This window comes from Psammomys obesus, unplaced genomic scaffold (genome assembly GCF_907164565.1).
Source record: "Psammomys obesus unplaced genomic scaffold, mPsaObe1.curated_primary_1811, whole genome shotgun sequence".
In the NCBI taxonomy this organism is placed as follows: Eukaryota; Metazoa; Chordata; class Mammalia; order Rodentia; family Muridae; genus Psammomys; species Psammomys obesus.
The window spans coordinates 2,577,841-2,589,974 of NW_026585895.1; the positions used below are offsets into that span (position 1 = coordinate 2,577,841).

The 12,134-nt window shown below is 41.6% G+C and overlaps 1 non-coding gene across 1 annotated transcript; it reads right to left on the minus strand.

Moving 5' to 3' along the window:
• Positions 1–8,130: 8,130 nt before the first annotated feature.
• Positions 8,131–8,236, minus strand: LOC129671826 (U8 small nucleolar RNA). Its single transcript, XR_008719414.1, has one exon. It is a non-coding gene; the product is annotated as a U8 small nucleolar RNA (small nucleolar RNA).
• Between the last annotated feature and the right edge of the window lie 3,898 nt (positions 8,237–12,134).

Here is a 12,134-nt window from a genome sequence, read left to right on the forward strand (position 1 = left end):
GTCTGAGGCTCCTCAGCATGCCAGACACCAGACAACATGTTAGAACAATTTCCTGAGACTCAGAGGCTAAAAGTTACAGATTTTACTTATTCTTTGAACAAATGTTAATGTGATATGTTCTGGGTAAGTATCAGGTTTTTATGATATAAAATGTTAGTTTGGTAAAATAGTTTGTCATCTTACAAGCGGATTAGGTACAAACCAAATGGGGATGAAATTATTATGGCAAAGAATAGTTCTACCTGTAAATATGAAAATTTTTCAAGGTGTTGCTAACACATCTGCCTTCTCAATGAAGATTAAGATGCTGCCTTCCTCTATAGACTTGTTTCCATGGTATTGTGTTGTTTTCTTAAATCCTTTCTACTAGCTTCACATTTCCAGAACAATGTGTGTTCCTATCATTAAATACAATTTTCTTAAAGCCTAGTTATGAACATAGTTTAGCAAATGTCCTTGTTGTATGGTGAAGCATCTTTCAAGTGTCTGCCCAGGAGGTGTATAGCTGGGTCTTGAGGTAGCACTATTTTCAATTTTCTGAGAAAGCACCAGATTAGTTTCCAAAGTGGCTGTACAAGTTTGCACTCCCACCAGCAATGGAGGAGTGTTTCCCTTGCTCCACATCTTCACCAGCATGTGCTGTCACTTGAGTTTTTGACCTTAGCCATTCTGATGGGTGTAAGGTGCAATCTCAGACTCATTTTGATTTGCATTCCCCTGATGACTAAGGAAGTTGAGCAATTCTTTAAGAGCTTCCCTGCCATTTGGGATTCCTCTGATGAGAATTCTGTTTAGTTCTGTGCCCCATTTTCTAATTGGGTTATTTTGTTTATTGGTGTTTGATTTCTTGAGTTCATTATATATTTTAGATATTAGCCCTCTGTGGGCTATTAGACATTCTGTAGGCTACCGTTTTGTTTTATTGATAAAAAATGGCAAAGTGTCCTTTGCCATACAAAAAGCATGAGGGTGGGGATCAGATGAAGGGAGAGTGGGGATGGGAGTGCGGGCATCTCTGGGACAAGCTGGCCACCTGAGACAGGGTAGGCTCCTAGGAGGATGGATATAGTGATTACTCTAGCTGAGACTCCTAGCAGTGGGAGACAGAGACTGAAATGGCCATCTCCTATAGCAAGGCAGCACTTTAAATGGAGGGAGGGGGACACCAAACCACCCACAAAACCTTTTTCTCAAAATTTACTTTGCCTACAATATGTGCAGGGATGAAGATGGAGCAGAGATTGAGGGAATGGCCAACCAATGACTGGCCCAATCTGAGACCCCCCCATGGGAGAGAGCCAACCCCTGACACTCTTAATGATATTCGGCTACGCTTTCAGGCAGAAGCCTAGCATAACAGTTCTCTGAGTGGCTCCACACAACAGCAGATAAAGACAGATACTGAGACTCACAGCCAAGCATTAGGTAGAGCTTGGGGAGCCTTGTGAAAAAGTGGTGGGAAGCATAGAAGGACCCGGTAGGGACAAGAACTCAACAGGAAGACCTACAGAATCAACTTTGTATCCCCACTGGTTCATAGGGGTCACAGAGACTGAAGCACCAACCAAAGAGCAGGCATGGACTGGACCTAAGCCGTGACACATATGTAACTGATGGGGCCGCTGGGTCTTCATGTGGGTCCCCTCGCAAGTGGAATGGGAGCTGTGGCTGAAATGGCCTGTGTCGCCTCTGTTGTATAACCTTCTCCTATCAGGGCTAACTTGTCTGGCCTCAGTAGAAAAGGGTACTCAGTTAGTCCTGACGTGACTTGATGTGCTGGGCAGGGTGTAGGAAGGTGGGGGACACTCCACTTTTCTGAGGAGAAGGGGAAGAGGGAATGGGGGAAGACAGTGGAAGGGTGGGACCAGGAGGAGAGGAAGAAGGGGGCTGCAATCAGGATGTAAAGTGAAAAAATAGAAACATCAAAAAGAAAGAAAGGAAAAAAAAGCCTTGTTACGTCATTCTAGATAGAAAATGATGGCACCCCCCCCTCCATGAGACCTGTGGATTAGAGAAGTCTTGAAAGGTGGTGTAAACTGAAACAGTAGGAGAACCAGGCTGCAGAAGAACAGGAAGTGAGCCAACCCCCATTCCAGACACAGACTCATTGTTGCTACGAGGGCCTATGGACAGGGGTTGCCTTGGGCTCTCTAACTATTGCTGTGATCAGGATTAAAAAGCACCATAAGAGGAAGGGTTTATTGTGGCTTGCAGTTCAAGGCCCAGGCCACGACAACAGTGGAGCCCAATCAGCAGGAGCTTAAAGCAGCTGAATCCACTGCACGGGCAAGAAAAAGCAGTGCGCTGCTCATGATCAGCTTCCTCTTCCTTTCCCACAGACCAAGATCCCCCTGAAGGACTGCCTCGGTCAACAGTCAAGATGGGTCTTCCCACGTAGATGAACACAGTCAGGGCACCACCCCCAAGCGTGCTTAGAGACCCACCTCCCCAGTGATTCGAGATTTGAGCCAAGTGAACAAGACCAACCTTCACAGGACTCATCCCGATTTCAGAGTTATTTGGATGAGGCCAACAGGTGGGGCCTGACAATATGAAAAAGTGGCTTCGTTAGTCTCCGATTGATACAGCTACAGCTTGCAGCAACAGCGGGGGCGGGCAGGAGCACTTGATTTGCAATCCCAAGAGAAGGCAGGATTTAGAAGTATGTTGATGAGCTCCGATAGGCTAGGGTCAGAAAGAAGGGGAGGAGGAGCTCCGATAGGCTAGGGTCAGAAAGAAGGGGAGGAGGAGCTCCCTTATCAGGGAACTAGAAGGAGATGAGGGAGGGGGCTGCAGCGGGGATACAAAGTGAATAAATTGTAATAAATAAATAAATAAATAAATAAATAAATAAATAAATAAATAAATAAATAAATAGATTGAAGAAATATATTGTTTTATATGTTTAAGAGATCTAGCTATAGTAAATAGAGGAAAAAGGACTTTTAGAAATTTTTCCAGCATTTTTCTTTTTTCTTTTTATTAATTGCAATTTATTCACTTTGTATCCCCCTGTAGCTCCCTCCCTCCGCCCCTCCCAATCCCACTCTCTCTCCCCCTTTCTCCACCCATGCCCCTCCCCTAGTCCACTGATAAGGGAGGTCTTTCTCTCCTTCCTTCTGATCTTAGTCTATCAGGTCTCATCAGGAGTGGCTGCATTGTCTTCCTCTGTGGCCTAATGAGGCTGCTCCCCTCTCAGGGGGAGGTGATCAAAGAGCCAGCCACTGAGTTCATGTCAGAGACAGTCCCTGTTCCCATTACTATGGAACCCACTTGGACACTGAACTGCTGTGGGCTACATCTGTGCAGGGGTTCTAGGTTATTTCCACGAATGGTCCTTGGTTAGAATATAAGTCTTGGAAAAGACCCCTGTGCCCAGATTTTTTGGTTCTGTTGCTCTCCTTGTGGAGCTCTTGTCCTCTCCAGGTCTTACTATTTCCCACTTCTTTCATTAGAGTCCCTGCACTCTGCCCAAAGGTTGCCCATGAGTCTCAGCATCTGCTTTGATACCCTGCAGGGTAGAGTCTTTCAGAGGCCTCTGTGGCAGGCTCCTGTTCTGTTCCCTGTTTTCTCCCTCTTCTGGTGTCCATCCTTTTAGCCTTTCTAAATGGGGGACTTTTAGGAGTTTTCTACTTCAGTCCATTGTCAATATGGAAGGAAAGAGAAAAAGATAGAAATTTTCTTTATCTTACTATACATATCCATTATTTATTGTGTCTAACTTTTAAACATAAAATAATTTCCTCTACTTTACCCTTTAAGATATTTTAGTGATAACTTTCTCAGTCACTAGTGTGTGCCCACTGTGCTGAAGTCTCACTCCCTCAGCTGAGCACATGCCCGTGCTCAGCAATTATGTCGCAAAGAGATGTCTGTATCTATGGGTGACTGTGTGGTTTACTGGGAAAACAGAGAAGCAGCAACTGGAAGCTGAGAGGTGAGACCACATCACCACCTCTCTGTGTCATCAGCCGCGGTGGGAAGCAGAATCCAGAAGAGCTATTGGTTATGTTTTGGAAATTTACCAGCGTTATGTAAGTAAACTTTTGGCCGGCATTTCTGTGCTTACTGCCAGCTATCATAAGATTTAGGGAGGGTATAATTTTCAGCTTTTGTAGAGACCATCCAATGATAAATAGAGTAATCAAATCTTTGCCTGAATTGCTTACTGCAGTGAAATTTGGATCAAACATGTAGTAAAAATATCAGCTAATCTGCCCAAGAATCTGGATATATTCATTTGTTTTCTTTGATCCATTTTCATCTTGTCATTTGTGAAGAAGGGAAAAGAGGAATGATGTCCAAATTATGTATGTGTTTACAAGATTTTTATTTCTGTTTTGCTTACTCTGTGGTTAAGCTGGCTCATTTCATGTACTCAGTGACACAGCGATTTACTCTTTCATTAAAAAATCATTAATGGTGTCGCTCATGAATTTTTCTTATTTAGTCCTCACAATGATAGGAATTCAAGCAAATGTGGACCTCTGAGTGTTGCACATAAAAATGAAGCTGAGCAGAGGGACTTTTACAGAGCTGCTCACATTCTTGTACCTTGAAGTCAAGTTGGGAGCAGCGCCCAGTGGTTCATCTGGATCAGAGAAGACCGTCAGCTTCTACCCGCCTAGTGAATAGCCTTGATGGGTGTCACAGTTACACTAAGCTCTCAGTACTAGATCAAAGCGCTGCAAAAGTGGGGTTTTCTGCAATGTCTTCAGTGGCCACCACATCTCTACTTTTCCTTTTAAAGCAAAGTAAAAATTATTCCACAAGAATATAGCTGTGGACCATTTCCTTGTTGCTCTGATGGAGACATGAGGCTTATTTTGTGTTTCTAAGCGATTGTGATCCCTACTGCAAAGGAAAAGGGCCCTGTTGTTAAGAGGATGTTTTTATTTAACATGAGGGAAAAATTCAGCCAGAAAGTTTATTGGAAAACATTAATGAGAGAAAAGTCATTTTTTCTCTTCTCATAAGAAGCAAGATTTTATAGAAAATATAATTAATTATTATTCATATATTCAAGAAGTTAAGAAAAACTGGAATTTATGTTTAAAATACTACAGGAGTATAATTTTAACAGTATACAATTAGGGAAAATATAGAAAATGCAGAAATTCTAATTAATAGGGTAGTGGATTAAGTAGCATATGAAATGTTAAAATCATGTTATAGAGGTCACTTTAATTATGATTAATTTTATCATACTAATTACAAATGGCAATTATGAAATAATTATTATATAATTGTGATATAACTTAAGATATAAAAATAAATACAAAAACCAAAAACCTTCCTCCAAAATTTGTTCCCCTAACAATCTATTTATATCTTTCTGATTTTTTTTTTCTGTTATAAAGTTTTGAACAGAGAGACAGCACGACAAAAAGTGTGATGTAGGACTTTTAGGAAGACTAATCTATCAATAGTAAGGAAAATCAAAAATAAAGAGAAGTGTTTGGAGCCTAGAGTCCAATTATAATTGTGCTGAAGGAGTGTGATTTATGGGAGATAACAGTCTGGACAAAATGGGAAGATGTGGGGAGTTGTAAGAAGCAGTAACATGGAAAAATCACTGGTTGGAAATGGGGCATTTGAGGAAGCCCTCCTTAGAGAGAGATGGAGATCAATTAACATCAACCAGCCCGAGACAGGGCATACATTTGTCAAAGCTGTATGGAGATAAAAATATATTCCTTTTTGTAATGTGCATTATTTGAAAATATATACCTACATAAAAACATTGGTAATATAATTATAAGATAGAAGACTGTGGCATACATTAACCACAATTAAACACATTCTTTAATCCTAAAGTTGTTCTGAGCTTTAAGTACTTTTTTCTTTTGGAAAGGGTTTCTCTGCATGGCCCTGGCTGTCCTGACACTCACTTTGTTGACCAGGCTTGCCGAGAACTCACAGACCCATCGGCCTCTGCCTTCTGAATGCTGGGATTAGAGGCGGGCACCACCATCAACCAGTACCTTTAAGTACTCTTTAGTTTTACAATAGATGGTAGTTCATCCAATGGATTCAATTAAGCTGATGTGTTAAGCAAGTAGAAAAGATTTTGGCAAGAAGAAAAGAATTCCATGAAGCATTAGTGGTTGGTGAAGTAGAGAGGACATGGTATTTCTCAGTATTGAAGAGTAAGAAAGCTTTAAGGAAGAGATAAGGGTAAGGTTTAGGAGTTAATATGTATATTAAGAACAGAGAAGGGAAGGAAGAAGGAATGAAAACCAAGGAAAGAAAATTATTTTACAAACCTAAGAGATCACAGACACTACCAAAACATTTTTTTAAAAATGAAAAAGACTGTGGAATGTACTTGGTAAGTGAGGAAGTTACAAGACATTTGTTTCTGGGGCTGAAATGATGGCTCAAGAAATTAAGAGCACTGGCTGCTCTTTCAGGGGACCAGAGTTCCATTTTCAATACCGACATGATGGCTCAGAACTGTAACTCTAGTTATAATGGATCTGATATCCTATCATGGCTTCTTCCAGTACTAGGCATGGAGGTGACATACAAACAAATGAGACACTGTGCACAGAAAACCAAAATAAAAATAAGAAATTTATTTCTCTTCTCTTAGAACACACTCAGAAGAAGTTTGATAAGTTTAATAGGTTTGTCTACTTTTGAAAGTTAAATACATGAAACAACAAGGAGCTGAAGCCAACAGACTGGGCATGGTAAGGGCACGCAGGAACAGATGGAAGTAGGGAGAGAGTAACGGGATCCTGTTGTTTTGGGGAAGGAAGATGTCAACGTATTGCCATTTGCAGGTGATATGACAGTGTACGTACGCGACCCCAAAAATTCTACCAGAGAATTCCCACAGCTGATAAACAGCTTCAGCAAAGTGGTTGGATACATCATTAATTTAGGAAAATCAGTAGCCCCTCTGTACAGAAATGACAAACAGATTAAGATAAAAATTAGCCTACACCCTTCACAATAGAACAAATAATATAAAGTATCTTTGTGTGACTCTAACCAAGGAAACAAAAGACCTGTATGACAAGAACTTCAAGTCTCTGAAGAAAGGAAGTGAAGAAGACATCAAGCTGTACTACAGAGCTTGAATTAAAAACTGCATGGTACAGCCATAGAAATAGACTGGTTCATCAATGCAATTGAATTGAACGCCCAGAAATAAACTCACATACCTATGATCACTTGATCTTTGACAAAGGTGCCAAAACCATACAATGGAGAAAAGACAGTATCTTTAACAAATGGTGCTAATCTAACTGGATGTCTGTATGTAGAAAAATGCAAATAAATCCATATTTATCTCCCTGCACAAAACTCAAATCCAAGTGGATCAAAGACCTCAAAATGACACAAGACACTAAACTTGTTAGAAGAAAAAGTAGGGAAGAGCCTTGAACTCATTGGCACAGGAGACAACTTCTGAAACAGAACACCTACAGCTCAGGCTCTAAGATCAATAATCAATAAATGGGACTTCGTGAAACTGGAAAACTTCTGTAAAGCAAAGGACACTGTAAACAGAACAAAATGACAGCCTTTAGACTGGGAAAAGAACTTCACCAACCCTACATCCGTCAAAAGGCTAATATCCAAAGTATATAATGAACTTCAGAAATCAAATACCAATGAACAAAATAACCCAAATAGAGAGCTGGGCACAGAACTAAACAGAGAATTCTCAACAGAGGAATTTTGAATGGTGGAGAAGCACTTAAAGAAATTCTCAACTTCCTTAGTCATCATGGAAATGCAAATTAAAATGATCCTGAGATTTCACCTTACACCCATCAGAATGGCTAAGATCAAAATCTCAAATGACAACACATGCTGGAGAGGATGTGGAGAAAGAGGAACCCTTCTCCATTGCTGGTGGGAATGCAAACTTGTATAACCACTTTGGAAATTAATCTGGCACTTTCTTAGAAAATTTGGAATAACTTTACCTCAAGACCCAGTTATACTGCTCCTGAGCATAGACCCAAAAGGTGCTCTGCCATACAACAAGGATGTTTGCTCAACTAGGTTCATAGCAGCTTTATCTGTAATAGCCAGAATCTGGAAACAACCCGGATGTCTTTTAACTGAAGAATGGATACAGAAACTGTTGCACATTTACACAATAGAATACTACTCAGCTATCAAAAAACAAAGAAATCAGCAGATCATGTGTGCTCAGATCATCATTTTCTATCTGCCCTCCTAGAGGAGGAACAGGTAAGGATTAACCTCCTGACAGATACTAGACCTATAATATAGGATAAACATACTATACACTTACTGTACACTTAAGAAGCCAAGCAAGAAGGAGGACGCTGGGTAAGATGATCAATCCTCACTCAGAAAGACAAATGGGATGGACATTGGAAGAGGGAGAAAACAGGAAACAGGACAGGGGCCTACCACAGAGGGACTCTGAAAGACTCTACCCTGCAGGGTATCAAAGCAGATGCTGAGACTCATAACCAAACTTTGTGCAGAGTGCAGGGAATCTTATGAAAGAAGTGTTGATAGTAAGACCTGGAGGAAACAGGAGCTCCACAAAGAGAGCAACATAAACAAAATATCTGGGCACAGGGGTCTTTCTTGAGACTGACACTCCAACCAAGGACCATGCATGGAGATAACCTAGAACCCCTGCTTAGATGTAGCCTATGGCAGCTCAGTATCCAAGTGGGTACCCTAGTAAGGAGAACAGGGACTGTCTCTGACATGAATTCAGCTGCTGGCTCCTTGATCACTTTCCCTCTTTGATGCCCCCCCCCCCCCCCCGAGGGGGTGGTAGCCTTGACAGGCCACAGAGTACGACAATGCAGTCAGTCCTGATGAGACTTCATAGGCTAGGGTCAGATGAAAGTGGAAGAGGACCTCCCCCATCAGTGGAATTGGAGAGGGGCATGGGAGGAGAAGAGGGAGGGAAGGTAGGATTGAGAGGGAATGAAGGATGGAGCTATAGCTGGGATACAAAGTGAATAAACTGTAATTATTATAAAAATAAAATTTTAATTAAAAAAACAAATCATGAAATTTGTAAACAAATGAATGGAGCTAGAAAAGATTATCCTGAGTGAGGTAACCCAGACCCAGAAAGATGCATATGGTATATACTTACTTATAAGTGGATTTTAGCAAGTAGTACAGGATAAACAGACTACAAGTCACAGACCCAAAAAAGATAAGTGATACAGAGGACCCAAATGAGATGCATGGATCTCACTCAGAACAGGAGATAAAATAGACGGAGGTAGTGGCTGAAGAGAGGGAACAAGGCAGGAGAGGGGACACAGTGGAAATCAGACATGAGGAGGGCAAGGGTGAAGGACAGAAGGCTTGTAGAGAAAAGAGAAATGAGGGTGGGGTTATCTCTGTAACAAGTTGGAGACGTAAGTCAGGGTAGGTTCCTGAGAGGATATGAGGGTGACTCAAGCAGAGACTCCTAGTAGCAGAGACCAAAAAGACTGAAGAGAACATCCTCTAACTAGACTAGTCTCCTAGCAGAGGGAGGGGAACACCAACCTACCCACAAATACCTCAATCCCAAATTTACCTTGCCTACGAGATGTGCAGGGATAAAGACAGAGCAGATAGTGAGATAGTGCAGAGATTGAGGGAATGCCCAGCTGATACCTGGCCCAACCAAAGACCTACCCTATTGGAGAGTGCCAACCCTTGATACTGAGCCTGACAGAGCTGTCCTCTGAGAGACTCTACCCAGCAGCAACTCAAAACACATGCTGAGCCTCACAGCCAAACATTGGTCAATGCCTTGGGAGTCTTTGGTAATAGTGGGAGGAGAGAGAGCTGGACACAGAGGTGACAGGAACTCCTTAAGAAAAACAACAGAGCCAACTAACCAGGGCCAGAGGGGTTTGCTGAGACTGAAGCATCAACCAAGGAGCATGTATAAACTGGATCTCAGCCCCCTACAGAGATGTAGCAGATGGCAGCTTAGGCTTTAAGTGTGTCCTCTAGTAAGGGAAGTGGGGACTGCGTCGGACATGGACTCGTTTGCCAGCTTTTAGGTCACTTTCCCCTGGTGGGACTGCCTTGCCAGGGGAAGAGGACATGCTCAGTCCTGATGCCACTTGATGAGCTGGGGTGGAAAGGGAAGGAGAGCTCCCCGGTCTGAGGAAAGGGAAGGAGGAAGGGAGAGGGGGTGGGACTGGGAGGTGAGGAGAGTTGGGGCTACAAGGATGCAAAGTGAACATAATAAATGAGGACTAAAAGGCGCTCTTGGCTTGAGTTCCGGCAGTAGTTGTGGAGGTGAGCATTATTGGTTGATCCAGTCTACATAATGAAGGTACGTCTGACTTTGGTCTATAAGAAATTTGATATAAAGGACGAAAACAGGAAAATAACTTTTTATAAAAATGTTCTATTACTGGCTTAAATAACAGTGATTCCACTTGCTGAAGAGAGTAGGAACCTGGGAGACAAAGAACACGTTCTGCAAGTGAATAACCTGAGGGTCCTCTTGCATAGTTAGCTGATGAGACAATTAAGTGGTCATGTTGCCCAGAAAAGTATAAGAAGTAACTTAATTCGCGGGTAAAGTCTGAACATTTGATACTCATCTTCACATTTGTGGTATACAGACTGAGCACGATCAACCTTGGAATCCAGACGAAGAAAGTAAAAGCCTCGAGAGTTCCTTTCTAAAGATACAGACAGGAAGAGCCATCAGCTGTGAGGAGAAAGTGTAGGAAGTGGCCTGTAAGGCTCTTGGAGGGTGGCAGGACGCGTGAAGAGAAAAAGCTGCTTCAGGAGGGCGTGCTGACCGTGACACAGCCCTGCGGTGGGATGCCCAGTGATTGCCACGGGAGGAGATGAGGGAGGCTCGCGCCTCTGTTAGGAGCGGAAATAAACAAAGTCAGGCTTAGCCTCGCAGACCTTTGGGGACTTGCGGTTAATAAACCCTGACTAAATATTTTTTCTTGGAATTAGTCTTTTAGCCGTTATCAGAGTGAGGCTGATGGTGTTTTAATGTGGGGGAATGCTGGTCTTATTTGGAGTGCAACCTACTGTTACTTCATGTGTAGAGGCAGAGTGATGGAGGGGGCATTAGAACAGGCAGCTCTGGAAGGAGCAGTAACAGCAGCGTGCGCCATTCCGCAGCCTGCTGTAAGTCTCCACTGAGGGCTGTGAAGGCCGGCAGAGCGGGACTTGTTCCATACCGAACGCGCGGCAACAGGGAGGACATTTAAGTAGAGGACGTAACTGTTCATATTGTCTTCAGTAGAACTTGGCGGTGCAGAGCGCAAGGTTTCAGCTTTGTGCACAAGGACGCAGGATGGCACTTGGAATTCTCTTAAGGCTAGAGCTGAATTCATCCTACAGTAAGTCAGGGATAATGAGAAAAGAAAAAAAACTCATAAGATTCAGTGATTTTTTTTCTCCTCTTTGTGTCTCTCTAGGCTTAGTTCATAATTGACAGGATAGGTGTTTTCTTGGAGAATAAAATGCATTTATACATGTTTATTCACTATTTTTCATATTCCTTTTGTCTGTGGTCATATAGACCCTTCATTTCAAATGATAAATCCTTCAAAAAGTTAGGGAGAAAACAAAATAGTTACCAATATCTGTCATGTAAAGAAAACTAAAAATGTATTTAGTTTGGCTTTTTTCGTGGTTGTATATTGTTGCCAGGAAAAAAAAAAAAAAAACTGTTCTGTTTTATCACAGTATACCTTCACAAGAAGGAAGGAGAAAATTCTTTAATATTGAAAATCTATATTATTCAGTTTTTCTCATTATACCTTATAAATTATATTTTATCTTTCTTTTCTCTTTATTTTCATTAAAATTGACTACTTTTTATTATCTCTGAAAATGGTAGGAGTCAACAAGGCTAAAAAATTATCTGCACAGGTTTGGTTTCTTGACTCATAATTTGCCTTTGTATTTAATATTACTGTTTATCCTGTCAAATATAATCGCACTCAAACAGAATGAATTCCACTTTAAAAACTCTTACTGTATAATTGTTTTTTATAATTATTGTTTTTATTTTGCTGCACAGAACAAAAAGAAAAACCTAAGTGAGGATAATGAATATTTTTGTCTGAGAATGAGTAAATATATATTGTTATTTAAAACATGATTTCTTGCCGGGCACAGTGGTGCACACCTGCAAC